The 26,004-nt window shown below is 42.6% G+C and overlaps 1 protein-coding gene across 10 annotated transcripts in view; it reads right to left on the bottom strand.

The window, feature by feature from the left end:
* The window catches only part of SEMA5B (semaphorin 5B), a 269,944-nt gene that overhangs the window by 186,402 nt on the left and 57,538 nt on the right, over window positions 1–26,004 (bottom strand). For 7 of the 10 annotated variants that reach the window (XM_065070521.1, XM_065070520.1, XM_065070526.1 and 4 more), the window contains one exon: window positions 7,373–7,596. The exons of 2 other annotated variants lie outside the window; for them this stretch is intronic. The gene's annotated coding sequence lies outside the window, so the exon portion shown is untranslated. Of the gene's footprint in view, window positions 1–7,372; window positions 7,597–26,004 lie in introns of those variants that run through there. One more of the 10 variants, XM_065070525.1, reaches the window with a different exon arrangement.

Below are 26,004 nucleotides of genomic sequence, written 5' to 3'. Positions count from 1 at the left end.
TCCCTGGAGCTGCCCGGCAAGAGATGAAGGAGCTGAACGAGTGGGCAGGGAAGAGACAGAGACGGCAAAAATCAGAGGACGCTTCTGCACAACAGCTCGTGAGCACAAATCCCACTCAGTCAGTAAGAAACGATTCACTGTAAAGAGATTCTGACCCTGCTACCTATTATGCCTGACAGACATTCTCACTGAAATCATTTATCTAGCTATTTACATGGCTTCCATTAGAGCAATGTCTGAGCATTCACGAACCAGATGGGTTTTTCCTCACTGCACTCCTGAGAAGGAGCACATGCTGTTAACTCTTCATCACGGACAAGGAATAGAGGCGCTAAAAAGGAAATTTATATATACATATATATATACCTTCTTTTTTTTTCCCAGGGAAACTAAAATCTGATCTGCCAAAACCCTGTATCATGCCAGAGGGCTCCCATGGGTGTCACACTCAGGGATGGGCCATCAGACTTTAGCCATAGGCAGAGCTCTCACCACCCTGGTAACTGTTCCTTGAACAACAGCTTCTAAATTATGTGAATCAGGAAAAAAAAAAAAGGAAGAGGAAAGGAGAAAGGGGTAAGGGAAAAGCAGAAAGAAGAAAAAGGAAAGGGAAAGAGGCAAAGGGAGAGAGAAAAGGAAAATATAAAATAATAAAGAAAATGTCATAATAAATGTAGCAAACTGCAGCAACAGAGTAACCAGTTACCAGTTCACTGATAGAACAGAAGCAATTGTTTTCTACAAAGGCTTCATTCATCGCATTTTCATAACCCAGAAAATGCTCCCACAGTCCCTTCTTTCAACATTTTAATACTAACACGCACACACTCTCACATTTCCTTCCTTCTCCTATCAGTCTTCCCTTGTAGAAAAAGAAATCATAGGAAAGGGATGAAGATGTTGAAAATTTCAGCAGCTGTTCTGCCAGGGCTGAATCCCAAAGGTGGGAAACCCAGGGGAGCCCAGGGGTGACAGAGCAGCTGACAAAAGGACTCAGCCTTCACTGCCACTTCACTCTTGGTCTTTAAAATGTGGAAATGCTTTGTTTTGGTGATATCCCAGGAGGCAGTTCAGACCCCAGCATACCAGGTTGTAAGAAAATAAGATGCATCTGTTGGCTCAAACCTCCAGGACTGGTAGTCTTTTCTACAAAGTAAGCCACTGGTCAGCACTAACTCTCAGGTTTGATCATCAGAAGGATTTTTGGTCTGCAAACTGCCTAACTCTCTAAACATAATAGCTCCCTCCTGACCAGAGAATAGAGGATTCCTTAAACTCACCCTTTGATCTGCAAGAAACAGCCTTCTCCTGAAATTACTTCTCAAATCTTTGAACTCCCTCTCAAGTTACAGCATGAAACCTTTCCTATCTCTCCATTAAAGCAGCAGATAGATGGGATAGTCTTCATCTTTCAGGACTCTGGAAGTTTGTTTCACATTAATTTTAATGTAAAAAAGGACGCTCAGAGCTCCCGTTGAGGTTAAAAGAACCAGACCTGTAGAGTGTGCTCAGTCAAAGCCAGGAAAACTTGCTAGTCCCTCAGTAGCGCTGTCATCAATTACAAACAAGCAGGATAAAATAAGTAGCACAGTGTAATGGTCAAACTTCCCCTGCCACACACCCATCCAAACCCATGCTGTCTCAGCCAACAGCAGGGAATTCCAAAATTAGAATAATAAACTGCCCATCCTGAGGCAAGGAGCCTGTGAGACCAATGCAACAGCCATCACCCAGCCTTTGTGGGGCAGCAGAAGTCTCTGCGCTCTCCCCGGGGCTGCCAGCTGAGCTCTGGTGAGTGGGATCTGCTGGCCAGGCCACAGCTGCCCCCTTGTCCCTGACTGCTGCCCAGCCCTGGGCAAGACATGTTGCCTTCCTCTGACCATTCAGAAGAAGAATATAAAAAAGCTCACAATCATTTGTGAAAAATCTCCAAGCAGTGCCAACAGAAAGCCCTCTGACTGGCGTAGTAGAGGTGGAGCTGCACCAGAACCAGGAGCTGCATGTCCTCTCTTCACTCGCGGGTTTTACACTCTCTTCATCCCCAGTTTAAGGCAGGCAGGTGTTATTGCCCCTTTGCAAACTATGAAAAACCCAACAGACCACATGGATTAAACACCTCACCCAAAGTCCCTTGGGACATGTACATCTGCACTGTGAACTGATCTCAAAATGCCACAAACCCAGTCTATTGCCCTTCCCTCCAGCCCAGCCTAATTCTCTGAATTTCATTATGATTCAAAGCTCTATTTAAAGCCCTTACAGCTATGGGTGTGTGCAAGGAATTAAGGCTGAGCCAAAAAGTTTGAATTCAGCAGCTCTGGTTGGGATTCTTCTTGTTAATAGTGAAACACAGAGCTGTGGGGTTTTAACCTGAAGTGGAAAAAAAGGTGGCATGTGTCATCTGGGTGGTGATGTAAACCTCCAAGAAGATACAGTAGCAATGCCAATGTCTTCTCTTTCCAAATTAACCCATCTCCTAAGCAGCGCAGTGGTGGCCAGCCAGCCTAGCACAGCTTTCCCAAGCCTGCTGCTTGCTTACAGAGCAAGGGCTGCTACGAAACAGGAAAAAAATGATACAGAAGACCTGCTACTAATATCTCTTGCAGTCTCCTAGTGGCGAGGCACAGTTATATGCTGAAATGAAGGGCAGTCCCGATAGCTGACGATGCTCAAAGACACACAGCCATGGTTTATTACTCAAACCATGCTAAGCTCTTTAGGTAAGCTTTATTATTACAGATGGTATTGCTTGTCCTAGATCTGTTGACCAAAATGAGGTTGCTCTCCATAATCCTTCAGAGGCTGCTTATAAATCGGAGAACACTTCACTTCTGGACACATGGTGCTAATAGATAATAATGTAAATGGTCCAATGTTTTAACCTTAACAGGCATTTGCTTGAGTTGTTGTAGACAAAAATGAGGTCAAGAACTCTGGTCATGAGCGTTAAGTCAGAAGAGCCTCAGTCTGGGGTCATCTGGACCACTCTGGCCTTTGTGGCATAGTGCACATAGCTGACACAGAACAGGAACCTATAGGCTGGAGTTGCAAAGGTGAGAGTGGGCTATACTGCTCCTGGCATTGCACAGCTGTACTCCCCAGGGGCCCACCACCTCCGCCTCCTGGACACCATCAAAGTCATTATGTCTATCAAGAAACAGCAACAGCAGTAACATGATTGCTGTGAAAATAATTTTGAAGACATCAGCCCCTAAACACACATAGGAAATAAAATCTGCTTCTATATGAGCATTTTTACTTGTCCCAGGCATCTGAGGGATGTCCTTTATAAAACATGAGATAAGAGCAGACTTGTTGTTCAGGCTGCATATCTGTGTGGTTCCTTGGATACCAACGAAAGCCCAAAGGCAGGTCTTGGCATCTCATCCCCTTCTTATAAACTCTTTCAGAAAGTTAGAGCTGACTTTGACACGAATACGATGAGAAATGAGGAGCTATCTGTGCCATTCTGGGGAACATGCCAAACTCTGTATTAACACCCCCCCACCCCATCAAAAACAAAACAAAGAAAAAAAACAACAAAAAACAACCCTCCTGTTTGCTACTGATTAGGCAGCCGAATTAAAACTGATGAAGTGATTGGATAGGATCCAAAGCTGTTTATCTGCACATAAATCACAGACATGCTTTACTCAGCCAGTATGGATTTACTGAGCTAGAGGAAAGACTTCTTATTCAGAATGCTGATTATTACAGCAATTAAAATATCAATGAAGCAAACATTTGGGGTAGAAAACTGTCAGGGGCTACTGGAGGAATCACTCCATTAAATATTAATGCAAACAAATTTCTAATTAAAAAAAAAGTTTTAATTGAGAGCTGTTTTGTTTCTTCTAGTTAAGTATATGACATTAGAAAAATCAAATTCTCAAGGAAGAAAGACGCAAATTAACTAGCTGGACATGCCAAAGGAGATTAAAAAGGATGGCTGATACATATTTTATGATCACAAGGGAATAAAAAAAAAATTAAGAGAGATGTACTGTCAAACCAGACACAGTGTTAATAGCTAGTATATGGCAATAAGAAGTGCTGTTCCCACAGCTATTAATGTAAACTGAAAGTTGGGAGCAGGCAGCAGCAGAAAAAATAAATCACACTTTTTTTTCTATTTGAAAATACATGCAAAATAAATCCCTACCCCCAGCATTCAGTCTCTGCATCCCAGCCCCCCAAGAGCAAGACAAGGACTGTCATTTCAGCAAGCTACAACTTCCAGGCAAGTAAGACAAGTGACAATTTCTTCCTATTCATCATGGCTAATTTATTTATGCAGTTTTTCTGCTTATTAGAACCACTGGCCTGTAGATTATCTCCCCCTTCCCCTTTGAGTCCTGAGAAACTATTTAACATGGGAAGTGGCTAAGGGGGGCAAAGAGGGGAAGAGTGTCATGTAGCCAAGTTACGCATCCCAGCTGGAATTTGGGATGATGTCTTGCAGCTCTGACTCCTTCAGCCAAGTTTCATACAGGAAGCACGAATGCGCCAAGGGCGCAGTGAAACACACTGGAGCCAATAAATAGCACTTGACTCCATTAACATACTCATGCTATGGATCCCATCACGAAACCCTCCGTCACCTTGCAATGTGTCTGCTCATGAGGTAGCCAATGACCTCCACAAGGGACAGTTCAGCATCCAAGAGCATCCTCTGATGAAACCTTACAGATGCAGAGTGTGTACGTATGTGGGATGTTAGAAAAGGCAAACGCTGCTCATATATAAGTTTTGTACTGAAATACTGTCCACTGAAGGTTATGGTGTCACCAGCGAGGCAAAGGGCAAACTGCTGTGAGGAACAACCCCAGGCCTGAGGAGACAACCCACTCTTGGCACAAAGGCTGCTCTCCAGGCCTGGGGTGGGCACAGGAGCACCAAAGAGGAGCAGGTGTCCCCAGCGGTTCATGCAGTTTTTGCCCATACGCAACAATCTGTTCCAGCTGTGCTGCAGAACAGGAATTTGTCACCAAGTGGCTGTCAAAATGGGAATTTGTCACCAAGTGGCTGTCAGAAGGGAACTTGCTAAGACCTGTTTTTGTCTTCAGTGTTGTATTATTTATCTTTTTTCCCTAGCTACCCAGAGCACACACACAGTGCTGATCCTCTTCTGCTCAGCACACCTCATGCACCAGTTCCCCCCTGGCCTCGACTGGAACAAGAAGTCGGCTTCATGTTTAATTAAATCCCCTTAGATGACCATAAAAAAAGTTTCTAAAATTCTTACATTAAAATATTGTAATGCGAACATTGGAAGTCTGCTAGCTACTTTAAAAAAGGTAGTGGTAGCAAGAACAGTTTCACCCAGCATAGGAATACTTCAGTTTCTCTGCTGGAGTGAGAGATAACTTTTGAGCAAAGCAGTTGACAAATTACTTGACAAATTTGTCAACTACTTTGGAGCTATCAAGATGAAAGGCTTTATATAAATGTTGTATGATTTTTTTATGTATATATATAAAATACTTTTACTGGACTGTTGATAATAGCCTGAGCTACAAAGGAACTCTTTCCCCCAGTTGAGAAAAGGCAAGCTGCTAGCCAAATCTGTTCAATCTCTGCCTTTCAAACAATATAAAGCAGTAAAACTTTCAGGAGCAACACCTCATCTGTTTTTTTTTTCCAGGCTGCCTATCAGGAATCAAGCAGTAAGTAAACATTTGAAAAGTGTTCCTCTGAGAGCAAAGGTTTAGATTTGAGTCACAGGATCCATTGAAAAGAAAAATTGCTTCTGTGCATTGGGACAGTGCCTTCCCTTCTGAAAACTTTATAACAAGAATAAATGGAGATAATCCTTTTACAAGGTATAGTCCATATGGAAATTCATTATTGCTTCCCTTTAAAAAAAGTCAAGATAGTTTAGAAAGTGAGAATGGGGTCACTATGGAAAAAAAAAAAAGTACGCAGAAGATTTCCTAGTGACTATATCCAGTAAAAGTATAGTCAAAAAGCTTTATCATGGTCGTGAAGCTCCTTTTGATGAGAACATGAGATAAACAAAAAAGGGAAAGACACAATAAAGCCCTAAATCACTAAGAGTATTTAATGCAGAAGTGGGGGTATATGTATGCAGAGATTGTTGATTAAATATTTTAAGGACCCATTCTTCTCGTAGTACAAAACACTCACTCGAGTAGCTTCAGCGCTGCGGCTCCCTGAAGGCTGCATTACTGCCTGTTAGCCCCGCGCAGTCGCTGCTGTGGAGGAGCAGCTGAAAGGAACCATTGTTCCTGCTTTACAAAAGAAAACTGAACCTCCAGAGAAGGTGAGTGATTTGCAACGGATTTTACAGCACAGCTGGGGGAAGGGAGGAACCCTGAGTTATGGGCCAGTCCCTCCCAAAGGCTGGTCTCCATCGCTTGCACTGTTTCTGCTGAGAACACCATGGAGTTAGGTACTATTGTCATTCCTGCCTATTCCACATACACACATGACTGTTAATTTAAGGCTGTCACCAGAGTCCATCATTCTACAAAATCAGAGAGAATATATTTCTGTCAAAATTAAAAAATAATTTTCTATAAGGAACTTAAAATGTCTCTCTATTTTCCAAACAGAAGTTCTAACCTCTCCAAAGTGGAAACAATTCCTAGTTTCAGATAGCACAAACTAGGCACAAATCGTAAATAGTATCTCCTTGTAATGCTACAGTGGAAAAGTCATATTACAAAGGCAACTCCTTGCAATGCTGTTTACTTAGTCTGAAATATAATCTGGGACCAAACTGATCGATTTCCATTCATTGTTTCCCTGCCCATTCTGCTTCACATGTACCCATACTGAGTGATGATGAAGTAGTAGGTATTTGTGTAACAAGGAGTTCTGACTAAACACACCAACATCAATTTGGATTTTAACTGGAATAACTAGGCCCTGAATGCGACCTACCTTTTTAGTTAAACTGTGCTTCCCCCACCCACTAAACAGCACTTGCGAAAGTTGCCTCAGTTCCCTGTATTGCAGAAGACACACGTTTTTTAAATATCCAAATTGTTGCAGAAACCTACCTACTTCACACACAGACTGAAATATACAGTCCTTGTTCGCAACAAAATCAAGGGAGAAAGTCCCATTGAGTCCAATGACAGCAGAGCTAAGAGAGTCCTGGAAAACACTACATTTAATGTCTGTCATCCTTTACCTTGTCCAAAATCACAAATAGGCTGTGGCAGCCTCAGAAACCGAGGCCAAGTCTTCCAGCTCTCAGATTTGTGCCTTAACTACTTGACACATCCTCTCATCACTGGAGGACAAAAACCAGAATGATCAGGGACCAAAAGCCCTTGTGCTGAGCAATCTGAAAAGATCATGTTTCAGCACAACAGAGACATGTGTCATTCCATCACTAACTCACCAGCCCAGAGGCCAAGTCCAAGACAAATATCCCGGCAGCAGTCCAAGGTTGGAGCTCCAGAAGGTAAACCCGTCAAGAATTAGTGACGTAAACGCTCCCTCTCAGAGGCAGTCCCACTGCAGCCTTCTCTGAATCCCTTGGATTCTGCAGACTTCTTTCTCTCGCATCCCTCTTTGGCCTCCTTCCTTCTATTTTTCTCATAAGCTTGTTTGTGGATGATTTATCTGAAAAAAAAAAAGGCATTTTATTTCCTTCATTAAAAAAAAAGTGTGCCTGCATTTGGCTGACACAATGACGCTATTATAAAGTCCCCTTTGAGGAAGGCTGTCTCTCCTCCTGTCAGGTCCTTGCTCTTTCCTGAGTTACGTGACTAAGATCTTGGGAAAACAGCTCATAGCTCATAGACTTCATGGTCAGCATCACCTTCCTTTCTCCTTCCTCAGAATGTTTTTTGAAACAAATGATCCCATGCCTGGTCTGAGCATGGAGTCTGATATAGTCATCATCTCCAAAGGCTCTACTTTTTATCCATCACTGACCAGCACACAGAATCCCTATTCAGTATATTTGTGACTCAGTTTAATTTTTCCAAAGGTCATTTGTTTACTTTCTGCTAGAGACTAATGAGTAAATATTATTTGGTAGGCTAGAATTTCATGAAGCCAAACTAAAATGAGGTCTCCAGATCACTAGATGCAGCATAAACATATGGTAAAAAGTTTGTAATCATCCCCAATGCTACAGAGGCATCCTGGGAGGCAGCCAGGAAAGGAACTGAAGTCAATTTTCTGAGTCCCAGTGTAAAGCCTTAAACATAAAGCCATCTTTCCTCTGTATCTCTGCTCTCAGAAAATGCTTATTTTCTGAGTTTCTGCCTTGCTAGCAAATATCTAAAGCTAGCAGTTATCCATCTCCAGTATCAGCTCAGTTACAAATTTAATTGTAATTGGTTTCCTTAGTCTCTATCTCTTACAGTAATTTTTGCTGAAAATATACCTCCCATTGTTGCATGGGCTCCATTCTAATCAAGCTACACTGTTCTCTCCACATGTTTAGCACCACATTTAAAAATCAAAGTGCAGAGAGATGCCAAACTTTGACCCTAAATAAGCTAATATATGAAAACATTACAGTGTTGCTTTGGCTAGAGGAAAAGAGGATTACTTATAAAGGCTTTACTCAATTCTTCGTGGCTGTATTACAAGACAAGCAATTACAAATATGCTCAGATTGTTCTAAACAGTACAAGTAAACTAAAAAAAATGAGATATACAAGCCAACATCATAAATGTTTTTCCATACAGAAATGTTAAGCACAGTTACAGCACAGCTTCAGGTCAGTCCAGTCCAGTAGTAACTGCAAGTGTTAAGAACATACAAAGCAAAGACCAGATTTCAAGTAGAATCCCACCTTTTTCACCTATAAAGAAAATAAAGTTCAAAGAAAACCCAAGAAAGACGGAACCAAACTTCAGAGAAGTGATAAAATTCCCAAGTCTGCCCTATATGCAGAGCTAAGGATGGCGCTGTTAGGGACCTGAAGAGGAATGGATTGAAGGATGGAGATTCTGCCAGACACTGACAAGCTGAGCCAAAATGAAGCAAAACAGTTATAAAGAAAGACTTGTTTTCTCTTGGTGATGAACTACTCTGTTCAACTACAGACCCAGAGCAGAGACAGGAATTAGTTTATGGTACCTAATCAAAAAAAGGTGTCTGACACCTACTTGAAGAAGGGAAGATATTGGAAGTAAGTCCTTTGTTTAACAACATAGGAAAGAGTCTTCTCATCCCATAAAGCTTCTCCCATTTCTCAGATGGGGATAAAAATGAAACCTTCTAGGGAAAAACTATCTGAACCCCAAGAAACAACATGATGCCCGGTATGAGAGGCTGAAGTTTGAATTTCCACGCTGCCTAGTTTAACAAGACCCTCTAACATTTGTCTTTCACTTTTCAGCCAAAAGCCTAAGCCACAAAGTTACTGGCTGTCCAGAGAGATCTATATATCTGCATCTTAGTGACCTGCAATTACTAGCACATTCTCAACCAGCTCTGCTTTCTAATACCATATGACACCAGCCTGCTTAAGCTATCTAAAATATCCCAAGAAATTCTGAAATATCCATGCCTTCAATTCTTACCAACACAGAGGACTGTCTGCATGAAGGCATGTTTTAATGCTAACCACACAGCTTTCTGCAGCTCCATTCTGCCTTTGCTTGGTGCGAACACACACATGCCTGTGGCCATTAATAGGGGCATCTAGGACCGTGATTCAGAGAAGGGAAGGCAAGAAGGAACCAACAGATCATTTTCTCTGGCCTCCTGCTGACAACTCAACTTCCCCAGTTACACAGCTGAGTCCAGTAAGTGCTACATATTAGTTGATGAGCACTGGTAATGTGCTGTATAGGTCCAAAAAATATTCCCACGAAACACCCAGGGAGCATTACCTTTCCTACGGTCCTGGAACAACTTCGCTACTATAAATTTTATGCGTTATTATTCAACAGCTTCAATGACTCATGTGAGGGATGGATTAAATCCATGATTGTCATTCTCTGACCCCAGCCAAAAAGATTGAGTTGATTCAGAAAAATGGCTTGCACTTACTCTTGATAATTTGCATCTGCTTTCCTCAGCCTCTTTCTTTGACATTTACTGTCAGTGCAACTGCTGCCATTGCTTTCACTGAACATCACAAACACTTTATTACTAATTTTCAGCACATCTGCAAAGAGTAGAGATCTGAGAGCAACTGGGATGACAAGCCCTGCGAGCACCTTACAGACTTCTGGCTGGAACAGGAATCTAGAAACCAAGCCTTAGAAACTCGCGGTTGGAATGAGCTAGCAGCTGAGGCAGACGGAACATCCAGTAAGGGATGTATAGAACCAGGAGACTAAGCAGAATGGATTGAAAAAATTGATTGATTTCTGCCACAGAGGCAGTAAAAACGGCTACTCCTGCAAGCGTTTATGTGTTTGCACGGGGGAAAAGACTTGACCAGAAGCCAAGTTTCCATCTGAAACTGTCTGGTAGCTGAGAAACTGATAATTTTCAATTTTTCCAATGAAAATCTCAAAGTTTAAAGAGATATTTCTATAAAAGTAAAGTTTTTACAGGGATTAATTAATTTTCCAACCAGCTCTCCAACATACACATCTATAGCAGCATGTAACAACTAATGCTTGTATTTAGGTTGACTTATTTTCCTTGTAAAAAGCAACACTGCTCTTTGGGACACCACCCATTTTCATCTCAGATAAATTACAGAATAAATTCTACTGTCTTCTCCACTTCCACTGGTGCTGGCAGAGACCAACGCCTTGAGACTTCTTTCTTCTCCATGTACACTTAGATGTCTAGCAAGCTCTGCCCATCAGAGTATCCCATTAACTCTCCAAATGACACAAGATCAGAGTTTTACATTCATTTCCTGATCATTATCAATATCCTGCAAAAACTGCATTAATTTTTGAGCAGCTTGAATCCTTAAGAGAATTATATTACTTAAACACAGTAATCATCAGCTGTGTTGGACAATAAGAGCCATTTCCATGCACCGAATGCTACCATTTAATTTCATTTTCAGACATTGCAAAACCCACCAGTTGGTGATCATTGGCTGTTAACTGGGATCCCTATGAAACCTCATTAATTAGCTACTTTTTGCCTGTCAATGTATTTAAAATAAAACAAGAAATATCAACTGTATCTGTGCCACAGAGAGATAAACATTTCTGTTAATTACTTGTCTTCATCATATTAGACTCACTGACTTAAAATACCAGTATCAGTTCTTGCATTGTTCACTAATTCCAGTAAGTTTACAGTGGAAATACATTTCACCCACTTTTACTCAGACATGAGGTTCTGGCAGTGTGAATTTGCAGTCTTTTCCTCAAAAAGCCTTCTTGGCAACACAGATACGAGGCTGTTTTCAGACATGCTCCTAAGAAACAGTGTAACATGCGGGAGACTAAGAGCCCATTTGGAGCAGCGAAACCTGTAGGTGGTTAATTAAGACCAACCCTTGCATCACTAATGGCCATCAGGTCAGCTCTGCTTCAGGGAAGCAGTGGAAGTGGAATAGAAGAGTCGGGTTTTGAACTGATACCTCTGGGATGCCCAGATGTCTCCACGACACAGTGAAGAGCGAAGTACTAAATTTCCAGGCAGCCCCAGGAAAAATCCTCACCAGCCTTTCTGTAACGCGGTTCTGACCAGACACAAACGCTGCAAAGCTGCAAATCTCCATGCGGTCTAGAAATATCCGCTTGTACAACCACAGCACATATAACTTTTCACTTCATATTGTGAAGTCACAAAAAAACCTAATTTATTTCTTCGCTGTAAGAGACAAAAGAAGGATTCTCAACATGTACTGATGTTACTGTAGTGCCTTTATTCAAACATGCATTATTAATGCAACTAATGATCATGATGAACAAGCCTGACAAAACACTGCTGGGGTCCCCAGTCAAACCCACTGTTTCAGGCAGGAAAGATTCACCTCTATACTTGCCGAATTCCAAAACCAGCAAACCATTTGCCTTTCTGCCTGCCCTTAACAATATAGAAGTTTAACTTCATTTCCAATTTGAATTTGCCCTTTAGTAAATTGCATTCATTGTTCCCTGTGTTACAACTTGTGTTATGTGTCATTTCCTTTTCCTGGTATTAAATGACCCTTAAGATGATCACCCTGCCATTAGACATCTCTTTAGATGAAACTGGCTAAATTCATTCCTGCTCTGTTACCTCCTTTAATATTGTGGTCTTCCTTCAAAGTCTGGTTTCCAAAGTTAAGAGCATGATCTTGGTGCATGATACTACAGGTGTGATCTTAGCAACAGCATAAGAACCATTTGTAAATTCTCTTATCCTGACAAAGCTGTTTTTCAGCCTTCAGGTGTTATGAGCAATTTTGTTATTCTCAAACACATCACACTACAATGAGAGGTGTTTTATTAACTTCCATCAGCAAACGTTCTTTCCCAGACTGCTTTCAGTTCGTATCACTCACACTCAGGTTATGTTTGCAAAAGGCTTTGGTTCAGATCAGACTCTCCCCTTGTGGTAACACAAACATCTATACCTGGAATTACCTGTCATTAAAAATCCATGGGGTCTCAGTGCTGCCCCAAGTCTTGGAGAGCTGGCAACTCAGTTCACAGTGGATTGCGCTGCCAAACAGGGATGAAGTTAAGAACTCATGCGTTTTCCTGAATCTAAATCTGGAACTTTGGTTTACGGGATTTGTTGTGGAGGCAGGCACTACCCAACATCAGTAGCGTTAATGTAGTTGTGAGTTTCAACTGAATTACCCTTCATTTGTATGTTTTTTTTAACTTAGTTGTATTCTTTCATATATTTACTACCTTCTCACTTTTCACATGCAATTTGACACAGTCATTTCCTCAGCTGTGATTTTTCCTGTATGTCTTTCTCTGAATCCAGACCAAACCCACCTTTTGTTACAGAAAACCGCTGGGTAACAATCCATTTTTCAATGCATTCGTGTGAACAAACACAGCAAAAGCTGAGGAGAGCAGATTTTTGAAGTAAATCAAGCAAGTAAATGAGTGTGGGGACCAGGGCCCAAAAGCCATTTTGGAAAGCCAGTTCTAAGCTACCTTAATAGGATCGGGCTGCCATATTTCAAAACAACATAACGGACAGAAGTAATAAAATTTGTCTGATCAGTTTAAGCGCAGGCATCCCTCACAGTCGCTTTCTGCCTGCGTGCACATGCAGTCGCACAAACACATACGCTTCTTCACCCATAGAATCAAACCTTTTACGTTTCTTCCACAGTTAATTTGCAAATAGCTTATAACACAGCCAGAGACCCACCTCGACTGCCTCACCATACACACATTCTGCCCTCTGAAGATGCTAATTTCTAAGGCTTTTTTAAACAACTGTGTACGTGGATATCAATATCATCTGGACATCTAAATATATGTGTGTATATGAACATAGACACTTATTTATTTCTAATTTTGGCCTTATATGCCCCCAGAGAACAAAACATTCGAAGATTATTCTTTCAGTGAGGCTGTGGCAGCATGGTGGAAATCTCTCTGTTCTTAATTAGTCAAAAGCTCTTAAACTCATGGAGACATAAGCTGCCAAAAGCAGAAATCTATTGAACGTAAGAAATGTGCTTTAGATAAACAGCAGGGAATAAAGTACAAGATGGCCCAGAGTTACTTGGCTTGACGAAGTTTTACTTTCCCTGGATCAGCAGCAGAACTTTTAGTGTTCCTCCTTTACTTTTAATGAAACGTTACCACGGAATCTCTCCGATATCATTACCTGAGATTCATAAAAACAATGCAACAGTTTCTATATTTTTCCGATAATATTTTCTAGAGCAAATTTTACATAGGATGTTTATAAATCACAAGAAAGCAGAAAATTACAATCTCCATTTCTTTACTAAAAAGCAAAAAGCCTGAAACCAAATAAAAAGCAGCGTCTCCATTTGTTGCATCGTACACAGCTGTGTGACACCAGCAGTGACTTTTATGATACCTTATGCCCCACTAAATGGTGTTTCACTCAGCTGATGCAGCCTTATTGGAAGGTTAATAAAGAGGCATGATCTTCGGCTAATAAAGGCTGAGTTCATTATGATGGAGATACATTTCAACTTGCAGGGAGAAAGAGGGAGGAAAAAAAAGACAGCCAGCAGAAATCTCTGCTGAGGGCACTGTTGACATGCCGTAATTGGCAAAGCAGGGAGCAGGGGCCTTTTATGAGGTTTTGCTATGACAGCACATGGGGCAGACAGAGCCAGGACTTGCTCCTAAGCCCCCTGCAATGTTTTTTTCCCCAGAGCCGCACAGCAAACCCAGAGCCTGTTTCCCAGCTTCAGGATAACAGAAAACAATGTCCCAGCTCTCATCTGTATTTGACACTCCTGATCACTTTGATGGACTGTGTTGCAATTAAAAAGGGAAGAGGAGGCTGCCAGCTTAGGAGTGCTTGCTTTCCCTCCAGGATGTGCAAGAAGGAAGGTCTCAAACCACCTCTGCAAACCACCTCTGAAGCACACAGATGAGAGCATGAGCTGTACTGTCCCTAAGACACGGCTGGGCCACCACCAGGCACCAAAGAGCCTCCTCAGGAAACAGGAATCCTCACTTGCTCTTTCCACCACTGCTAAGAAAGTGGGAAGCCAAGTTTGTTTTTAATGAAAGCAAGCCTTCTTTTCACATGTGCAGCCACTTCTGGAGAGCATAAGCCTGGCAAGTTGCTTCCAGCCTCCCAGGAAAGCATTTCCAGCACCCCCTGTCCCGAGACCCTCTCTCACTCTGTTCGCCCCACATATACACTCTCAAATCCCATCTAGGTAAACAAGTGAAAGGACTTCAGGACTGGGTCTACTGACCTCAGAAGGAATTTTGCTCAAACAAGAATTAAGCCTGTAAGGATTTTGTCCTTACCAAGAGGCTTCTAAAGGTTTCCCACGTAACAGCTTCAGGAAAATGACTTGTGGAATTTACATCCCGCTTTGCTCCCTCAGTCACTTTGGCAGCTTATCCTGGAGGGCACCAGAGCTGGCACTCAGACAAGCCATCAGCTCTCAGCCTAACAAATTATTGATTCTCTCCTCACTTTAAAGCAGGCAACAACAAACTCCTAAATGCACTGCATCCTTCAATATCTCTCTCTGGAGAAATACCTGTTTGTAACACTGGCAGTAAGGGGGCATTGCCATCTCTTAGGCCATGATGGGTGGATGAAGCTCTGCGGTTTATGTATTTTGTTCTTCTGCCTTCAAACCAAGGGTTGGTGACTAGGGGAGATTTTTGCACAGAGTGTGACTTTCAAATCCACAGTCGGACACAGTGAGACATACATACAAACATTCAAGTGCACATATATACAATTGATTGAACTTGGAATGTAGAAGGTGTCCAACAGAAAATGGGGTTAAGAGCTTGTTTGCCCCAGTGTTACATTAAGAGGCAAACACAGTTTTCTATGCGTCATGCACTTAATGAGCTCCAGATTGCAGGATACAAAAAGACCTTGACATTGCCTTGAAGAAACAAAATGTTCAAAATGATCTGGATACATTGAGGCCCTTCATCATAAAAGGCACATCACCACACTGAGTATTAGTTTTATGAAATAGCTGTTATTTTTCTGTAAATCATAGCAACGTGTCCCAAGCTCTTCTTTTCCTTCTGCCTTCTCCAGTGCCTGTTCACTAGGGATGTAGCTTATCCCTCAACCCGCTGATCTGGAGGGGCTGAGCCTTCTGCTGCTGCTGCTATCCCAGCTCTGCAGCCCCCAAACACTGAAACCAGCATCCAGCAGCCAAAATGTGCTGGGGACTGATCACTGGACTCATGTCAAGAGAGGCATGAAGAGCAGCATCTACTACTGCCTCTCTGCTTGTAGTCATGGGAGCAGCTCTCTCTCATGTCAAAGGCTAGAAATGAGGGACATCAATGGAGTCCACCACAAACCAACCCCACTGGGTACACGGGACAGCCCCAGGAGCTGCGGCTCACAGTCTTTCATTGCATCCCCTATGCAATGCCTCCCACCGCCTTGCACCACCTCACGTTAGGACTGCAAGGGCTCCCTTGGGCAAATTCTACCTGCTCCCAGCTTAGAATACAGACAAATCCAGCGGCTCATCTATTCGGCATCAAAATCTTTCCTCTGCACCCTGAATCAATACGGTTTTCATGCAAATTTTTACTACATGTGCTGCATCGATTCTAAACATTCATTCTGTTGACACACCTAAATAGCTCTGAAAATGATATTATGACTTCTCAGGTCAATGATCTACAATTTCATATCTCCCTAAATACATATTTATAAACAGCACCATAAACATTGTTAAGGTTATTGTGTGAAATTCTTATAACATTTCTATGTGTATTTTTTGCAAATGCTATTTTTATCAGAAACATTAAACAGCAAAAAAATTACTTTTTGCTTCAGCCACTCCGTTTCTGATACAGATTGATATAACAGAGATTTCAAATGTGCAAGAAATACTTTGTACCACAAATACTTTTCATTGTCCCCGTGTATTGCAGTATGTCCCAACTTCAAATCTTCTTTGCTTTAGATAACCTTGCCAAGTTACTAAAAAAAACCCCCTCAGCAATGGGCTGTTTGCAACCCAGGGTCATAATAATGTATCCTGGTGACACTGAAACATCAAGATGTAAACAATAAAGAGACAAGGATGTTGATCCAAGTGGCTGAGTCTAAAAAACTGCAATTTTAAAGCAGTATGGTGTTTAGACCATTGGATACATTATTGGTACAGGTACTTGCAGAACCAGGTGCCAATTTTATTAATAGCATTTCTCAGATGAATTTGCAAACTGAGTTTGTATGTTGGGCTCACTGCAGAATAGAGACCTCTAACAGCTGCAGATTCATATATGCTGAAGAGGCTGAAATAATCACTCCTAGCCCCAAGGCAGAGAAATGGGAGAACATTTGTTTTCAATATTTAAATCAACTAACGCTACGCACAGCTCATCATTAATACAAACATATATAATAACAGGCAGAGGACAGCACTGAGACAGATATCTATCCTGGCTGGCTGGTTTTGCAGCCTTAAAATATACAGGATACAAATCAAATATGAACCGCCATTAGCTGCAGCAACATTTTAGGTGATGGACTGATAGTGAGACAAGGTAGATCATGTGTATCTTTTATTGGACTAATATATAAGCTGTTACACATGAGCCTTCAGGCCAAAAAAGACTTCTGGGGGCTGTGAGCAGAATGAACATTTCTGTCCCCAAAGCACCTCACTGTTTTGAGCCAACACGAAGCCTCCACCTCAGTCCATTTTATCTCAAGCAGCTGAAAATATTTTTTGCAGCCTGTTTGTGACAAACAGTCACAATGGCAACTCACACAAACCTGGCAGGCCCAACAGAAAAGTCCTTACCGCTTAAGTGCTCTGTTTGCTTTTCGCAGTGTCTCTGCCCATCCAGGATATTTATAGAGCACAGTCACTGGGATGTTCACAGCCCAGTCATAGGGACTTGACAAGTTTTGCAAGAAGCGCAGTCAGGAAAGGAGCAATTCTCTGTGAAAATGCACAGATACTTTCACCTGTCACTTGTACTTGGGTGTCCCTGGAAGAGGTCATTGCAAATCTTTTGGGATTACCGTGCAATTTAGGGAAGGAAAAATACTGTCCTCAAGGTGTTTCTCAGAGACAGCCAAACGGGGATTTGGCCAGGAGTGATTTCCATGTCTCTTTTGATAATGTTTCCATGCAAGCATAAGGGCCACTTAGCTGTGACTTGAACAAGGTATTTCCAAACTAAAACCCTGAAGAGGTGTCGGCTGAGTTAAAGAGCTGGACTCTGAAATTAGCGGCTGCAATAACTTGGACCCTGTCCAAACAACCATAGAATGGAAAACATAAAATCTTCCTTGTTGTTCACATTATACCAAAACCATGTGAAACACAGAGAATTTAAGTGATCTGGCCACCAGGATCAGGAGCTTAACTGTGATCTCGTGCATTTGCATAACACCTTCCAGACCATGGGCTGGATTGTTCAAGCCTCTAGGAAGCCCATGAATACCAAATAGGGATTTCAGCAGCACTGAGACTTAAGGGGTCAGAAAATCTTTGGAAGCTTTTTCCTTGAGCCAAACAATTTGAGAAATCATATCAGTTCCGCTGAAATTGTGTCTGAAAGGAGGAAAAAAAAAAAAAAGGGAAGAAAACTGGGAAACGTCTGAAAATGGGCAAATCAGACATGGAAAACTTTGAAAAGCACAAAATATTCTGAAATATGGTTTTGCTTCAAATGTGTAACAGAGAACATGTTGAAGATAAAGATTTCTTAAAATGAAGCTTTTCTGTGAACTCCAAAGCTTTTCTCTCCCTCAGAGTTTCCTTTCCAGTTTTGGTGTTTTCTGATGTTGTTCTTAATCAGAATAAGTGCAAACATTTAAAATCCTATGTAAAATATAGCTTTTGTCTATCCCACAACTTACACTTGACAATCCATTCCTCTCTATAGGGACAATGCACCCAATCACTTTAACAAAAAACCTCTGTTCTCTGCCTCTTGGTATTGTTAGGCATCTAAAGATTTTTTTTTAAGTGTAAAATCAGCTGGTTAGCAAGAAATGAAGCCAGGTAGCCCTAAAGCGTACACCAAACTGCATTTCTAGACAAGTCAGTTAGAAGCATAAGGCTATGAATAATATGAGTGCAACTCTTCCCCCCAGAAAAAGGAAAAATAATAGAGGCAAATGGGAGATGGGAAGAATCCAAACAAGCAGCGTCCCTATGATAACGACAGTGCCGGAGCAGCGTTGTGTAGCTGGGCTGTGGCAGGCGATAACATTCTTTCCCCAGAGGAACCTTTAGGTTTATGACAAATCAGGGATGATGCTCAACAGCGATCTGATGAGCTCCACAACAGCTGCTGAGGTCTGCATGCCACTGCAACACAGCTGGAAATGCACAGTGCTGCAGAATTAACTGGATAATAACTCAGGGCTTGCCAAGCACTGAGTATCACTAACTTTTTCTGATGAGTTATTTGTGTCCATAATCAGCTGTGAAGCTCCTTAGGAAAGATGTCCTCTGAAAAGGAGGATTTATCTGAAAAGGAACCCACTGTCATTAATAAAGCTGTCTGGACTCAAAGCCTCAGCAAATCAGACTCAAACCTATGGTGCAGTTGGTCTTAAGGCAGTTGAATGTTTTCCCAGTGATGGAAATTTAAGGAGTTTTTAAAAGAGAGAAAAAGTGGCAAAGAAATTAATTGTCTATCAGAAAGGATGATTAGCAGGGGGAGCAGAGAAACTACATGACCATCATAGTATCATCAGGGATGAAAACTTTTACAATATTGGAGAGCCATTTCTGACTTGGAAAAAAAAAATCCCAATAGTACAGTCACTTACATCATGACTGTAAGACAGCATCTGCTCTGAGTACAGGCTGGCACCAGTTACCCCAGTGAGCTGGACCCAGGGAGCAAACTGTGGCTCAGGCACCTCCAGTTCCTTCAGTTCTGCTGAAGAAAAGCTGTATCCACTTCACTGCAAGAAACATTAAACCCCAGGCTGTGTGCAGCCACCTGCAGGGAAAACAAGGGGCAGAACCAAGCCTGTTGTTTCCCCTTGCTCTGTCATGATGAAATGAATCAGAGTAGGAGGAAATAAATGGTGTGTAGAGCGCAGTGGGGACAGGACTCTGCTCCACTCCCCATTGCACAGGGACAAGTCAGGCCAACCCAGCTCTTCTAGTTTGGCTTTTTTGTGTACAGTACAAGTCCCTGGCACAGCTCTCAGCCAAAAGATGTCTCCTTTCATTGAGTGATTGCTCTGGCCAGTTATGGGAGAGTCTCTCAGCTGTTGGTGGGGCAGCATCATGGCTGTCGTCACCATTTCTGGAACCGGGATGCTCTGCAGCTGCTGTGTTCTTGAGGAGCCTGTGAATCAGAAAGGGGTGACAGGGGAGGGCATGGCAGGTGAGGGTGATCTGCGGGAGGAGGGCAGGGGGCACATTCCTGTCTTTGCCTAAATAAATGAAAGATCAGCCCTCCGTCCAGAATTACTTGCTCACATTGCCACACTGACCAGTCTTTTCCTGTCCCACACATGTCAAAGGCATTTGCATTAAAGAATGTCAATTAAATAAGAATCATTGCCTTCTCACAGAATCACAGAATGTACTAATGCCTGAAGCATAAAAACAAGGGGAAAAACCCCAGCAGAATCTTACTCTGATTTACATCACATGCCATTTGTATTTTTCACTGGCTGCCTGAGAGGGATGGGCTATGGGGGATCTTTATCATCACCAAAGGAACAGAAACAAAAAAAGAGCAGATGGGAGAGGATGAAAAGAGGGATAGAAAGTATTTCTGAGATGTGAGTTTATAGGTGTTGTTTCTTGGGTGTTTCACAGTTTTATTCCGAGCACATCTGTTGAGGAAGGGGAAGAGCTTTCAGCTTTCTCCACCCAACAGGAAAGCCTGTGATTTTTTTCCAGAGGCTTCTACTGCTCCACAGCCGAGTCCCATGCACTGCTCCATAACAGCCTTTTAGGCACCATGACAGCAAGACTCTCCGCTCAGAGGCACTGATTTTGCCAGCATTAGAGGAAAAGGACTCATTTTAATGGATCTCAGCATGTTGGACATGCTTAGCCTTTCACTGAGGGTAGGGAGAGAGCCCACACAGACTGCAAAGACAAAGGCAGAGCATTCCCTGCAGACTTCTGCTCATGTGGCTGTATCAGTGAGCAACTGTAAGGAGCCTGTTGGTGCAGAAGAACCCCCCCAGCAGCAGCTACAACACTGAGAAGAGCTGTATTAGCCATATCCTCCATAGACAGCCTGATAATGACTGCACAGAGCACAAACTCCTCTTACTCTCCTCACATGACACTCCGGACACACCACGCTGAGCTCACGTGGAGAAGGTGGCAATCAAGCAGAACAAAACAATGTCCAGCCTGTTGGTATTGTCTGCCCAAGCAGTCCCAGGGGTAATCAGGCCTTTTATTCCTTTGCACATGATGGCCGATCAGAAACCGTCATTTTCAGCTCTTGCTTTTATCCCAAGTCTTGCACTGATCGGTCATTTTTTTAAAGCTCTATTTCCTATAGTTACACAAAAATCAGTGCTGTTCTGGTCCCTAAGGAAATGAGACCCCCACATGCAGTCTGAATGCCTTTTCTTCCTAATATTATAACTTGTGAACTCATGGACTAGTTTTAATCCAGACCTGAGAAAATGGGAGGTTTCCAGGACAAGTTCTTACAAACTTCACAAACACAAGCTCTAGAGAGGACATAGACCTAGCAGCTCCAGGAAAGGCTCAAATGTGAACACATGCCTCATTAAACTAAACCACATAGGAAATAGCCTTATATATGAGACCTAACTACATTCATCAGGGTTCACAACCAACTACAAGGCAAAAATCTGCAGGAAACCAGACTTAACTTCTTCTAGTGTTCATTAGGAACTAAGAGAGAAAAGACTGAAAAGCTGAATAATACAAGATTAGCCCCCATTGTCATAAAATATTTAAGCCCAAACAAAAAGAACTTCTAGTCACTTTTTCAGTTTTCAGGCTCCATAAGACAAATCAAACCCTTCCAGGCCTGATCTCACAAGTTCTGAAAACCAGTCTGGCAATATGACACTTGGTTCAATGTCTGCAGCTTAACTGCAATTAAAACATGAGACTTAAGAGTCCAAACCAGAGTACACAGAGCTCTGCCTAGGCTAAAGAAAGCAAAGCCAAGAAAACTAAATAAGCCAATTCAATTGCAGAGAAACTCCCCTCCCCTAACATAAGGTTTAAAAAGCATTTGTTTCTAAGGATCGTTAAATTAATAATCATGAAAAACAATTATTTTTCCAAAAGCTATTTTACTTCCCATCATTAATTCAGCTTCTTTGAACTGCTGAAGAGATGTGGATAGGAATGGTGAACCCCACGTGTTCTACACGTGCCACACCAAGATTGTGGAGCACTACAGCACCCTCTGTCCCCTCACTAAACCTGCCTCGGGAACAAATCCATCCCATGGTGTTGGGATCGAGCCAGAACCACCATTGCAGACCATGCCAGTGATAACACCAGCATTTCTGGTACTGCATTAACTAGCATGCTTTAAGATGCTGGTATTTCAGTCTTCCCAAGCAGATCTATCATTTGGCTCCCATTTATGCTGTCACTGATGGAGGGGACACCTGCAGGGAATTCAAGCTCTGAAAATATCTCCAAGCAGACAGGGCCAGTGAGGCCTCTTCCTCATGGTGATTTACTTCACTGCAGCAATGCAAATTCCTGTCTGGAACCAAGTGCCTGACTGCAAACTTACCACAGCTCCAGGGCCAGCAGAGTCAAAAGGTCACAGTATTTATTTGTTGCTCTTCCAAGATCACTTTCCCATGAACTTGATGGATTCTCAAACGCCTTCTATGGCACAGAAGACTGTGATTAATCTAAGCCTTGGTTCAGTTTGGGACCAGCAGTGCTTTCGTCAAAAAACCCTCATGCTTAGATTCACTCCTCAGATTTTTAGCAATTTTAAAAGTGAACAATTAGTTTTAAATGAAAATACACCAAGGTTTTCCCTTTCTAATCAAGTAGAAAGACTACAGAAAATAAATTATTCTAGTTCTCAATGTAATACTTTACCCAGCAGAAGAATTCCACTCTCAGGACCTTCAGCCACCCTTTTTTTCCCCTCTCTGTGTTAAGACATGGAAAAAGTCAGTTCTGCTCCCTGTCTTGCTACCCACCTCTTGTGCTGTTGCATGTAAAGCTTGAATTTCATGTGTATTTTCTCAGCTAATAAAAGCGCTTCTCTCTGTCTCTGAAGTATGGTATTATTTAATTTTTATGTAGTATAATAGAACATGGTGATTTTATATAGTCTCTCATAACATTCTCTTCTTCATAAAGCCACAGTTCCTGGAGCCATGTTGTTACATAAAATTCTCATTACACACACACACCAAAAAAGAGAAGCTTTTAGTGCTCAGGGTAGGAAAGAGGAGATTTGCAAAGGTGAATACTATAGGTTCAAAAACCACATGAGCCCTCTCTAATCATGTTACAGAAGTTTAAAGCATCGCCATTCCCAGATGTCTGCCTCAACCACTTGCCAGAGTGGCTTGAAGTGGCTTGAAGCAACGGGCAGAGTAGAACATGTGTCTGCACTTAAACACAACAGTTCACAGCCAGAGAGCTGGGTTCATGCCCATTACCCTCACTGGTTTGAGCTAGAACATGGGTTTTGCACAGGAGCTGGAGGCAGCACAGGCTTATCTGCCTATTCTGCTGTGAACCAGGGACCCGACACACTGACCAGGTAGACAGCTGGGGTCACCTCTCTGGCCTCAGGTCCATCAGCCCTCATGTTGGACCCCAGCATTTCCGGCAATCTGGTTTGGAAGCAGTAATGCTAATGCTGCCACAGGATCCAGGTCAGGTGTCCCTTCCCACCAGGCCACCCCTGTAATCCAAATTCTTTTATGTCCCCTGTAATCCCATCTTGGCCTTCCAACACTCTTCTTCCAAACCTCCTGACACCCCCACATCGCAAATTCTCTCCTATACCACTGGCTAGAACCTTCACTTTCTCCCCATACGCCTTCACTAGCAGTCAGACATTCGCTGCCCATCCGCCGTGTGACAGTCCAGCCAGCGCTCAGCCCCCGCGGGCCTCGGGTGACTGCTTCTCCATGGAGGTGTCCATTTGCCTCTCTGTTCTCCACCCATCCACAATATCTTCATTCACCAGTGCCAGTAATGCATTTTGCCCCTTTTCCTGCAAATATCTATGCATTAATAACCTTTGACAACAATAATGCAGCGGGTCTCAAATTGCTCTGCAAAAGGAGCGAGGGGGCACAGATGTTTGTCACCCCTAACCTACCCGCACTTTAAACTCACCACCTTTGGGTTTTAGCCCTTCCAAATAAAACACTTAACATCTAGTCTTCAGATTGCCTTTACCCCAAACACTCATCAAAATTAATAAGGCATGAGGTCTTATATGCTAAAATGGGCATGTTCCCAGTGGGAAAACATCCATCGCAGAAGTCTCAAGCCTGGCAGGAAACTCTGGCTTTCCAAGAGCCCAGAGTTATGTGGGACAAGCTAAATGATGCTACTCAGCAACTGTTTCCCAGAGAAATACAGCGAGGGCCATGACAAGGCCAACAAACACTAAAAATATCCCAGTTTAGCCCACGCTCTACATACTGTTTCATTTAATGTGCCATAATTGAGACTTTTTGTACACACAGAGCGATGTATGAAGTGCAATACTGTCACACAACCAGGAACAGCGATGCCTAAGAGACACAAAAACAAGGGGATAGCAGTGCTGTTCAGTGTGGAAGACAGATGGGAGTCTTGGGGATAAGGAAAAATTGAGAGGAATACCTCAGAAGGAAAAGATCTGCTCAAGGGGTGATGGGAAGCTGGAGTAAACATTCATCTGTTTAGCTGGATCCCAGCAATTTGGTGAATGTAGCTGCCTTCAACATTCAAATTTCTCTCTTGTCTACAAATTGTACTTGAGACTGCAAAGCATCTGTTTAAAGCCAGCTCTAATTTGAGACATTTTTTCCTTTGATAAGATGACGGCTTCAAATTCCAAAGTGCTAAAAACCAGACAAAAATCAAGAGCTGAGATGCTACAAGATTTGACATTTTTCATGTAGCAGCAAGCCAGTCTGACACTCTCTCATGGATCCCAGCATACTGTTACTATGAGAAGCTCTAATGCCATTGATAATAGTTAAAGGATGGCAGTTATGTTTCAGGAGCCAAAAATAAATAAAAAAAAAAAAAAAAACAAACTTGAAATGCCTTTAAACAAACATAATCAAAACCTCTCATTTTGGTCCTTGAATTCCCATTGCGTAGGCACCATACCCTTCATGTAACCCAGGGCTGGTGATTAATGAAACTTGGCAAAGGGTGGCAAAGCCATGCCAAAGGCAGCACAAAATCCCAAGTTTCTACAAATCCCAGAGGTGAAAATGCACAGAGAACAACAGCAATTCCTAATCATTTCCTGACTTCACTTAGCCACAAGTTTGAGGTAAGAGCGCTCAAATTGGCTGTGTTTTTCCCTCTGTATTCCTGACAATGGCTGCACATTCAAAGCAATCACAGCCATCTCCTGTGTACAATTACCGGCCTTTTACAGTCTCACCTTGTCTAACTTCTCAGTATGGACCACAGCTCTAGTCAGACACTACGTGCATTTGCAGTAACTTTTCATGTAGTCGCCTGGATTTCTGGCTCCTGTAGGAAACCTGCTGTCTGAAAAGTTAACAGGCATGAAAACATTGGATACAATTCTCACATAAGCTAAAACTGAACTTTTTGGATCATTAGTGTTCATAGCACCTAATCATGCTACTGCTAGAATAACTAACCCTTTAACATTCTGCAGATACTGGCTTAAGCTGCAACAGTCAAACATCCAGGCTTTCTGGGTGTTCATGTTCTACATCACATCTCAGTTTTCATGCTTTGTTTCATTTATGATTAAGAAGTAATAATCCACATGTCACGTGGTCAGAGAATCAATGCTCTGGATTTTTCCCCAACCAAAGCAGCGTCCCTCCGAGGGCCCAGACCCGCCTCAGTAGTAAGATTCAGAAGAAAATATACAGCAAGCAGCAGCATCCCAGCTTCTTGCCTACAAACCAGCAGTTTGGCACCCCTGGTGCACAGACAGAGAGCAACACATGGCAGCAATAATCAGAAGTGTCCAAGGTGACCTTAAAGAAGCTAGCCCAGGTCCCAGGTCTGTCTCAGAACAAGAAGGAACGCTTGCTCAGCCACGGCACAGCAGGACTCCAGATGTCCCCACCACACCCTACACAGCAGGCAGACAAGCCGGGGCCAGGCTGGGGGTGTAACACGCTGCCCGCAGCCGAGGGCAGAGCAAGCCCTGGTTTGCTGCTGCGCTGTGGGGCTGTTTGCAGAGAGACAAAGCCCAGGAAAGCACAGTCATGCCTTGTCGCCTGGAACGTTGAGATGGGTTTGCACACGCAATGACAAATATGTCCTAAAAATGATCCACGTGGATTTTCCACCCTGT

The sequence above is a fragment of the Columba livia genome, chromosome 7 (assembly GCF_036013475.1).
Source record: "Columba livia isolate bColLiv1 breed racing homer chromosome 7, bColLiv1.pat.W.v2, whole genome shotgun sequence".
Classification (NCBI taxonomy): domain Eukaryota; kingdom Metazoa; phylum Chordata; class Aves; order Columbiformes; family Columbidae; genus Columba; species Columba livia.
Note: the sequence above shows the minus strand (reverse complement) of the source record. Positions and strands in the feature narration are given on the sequence as shown.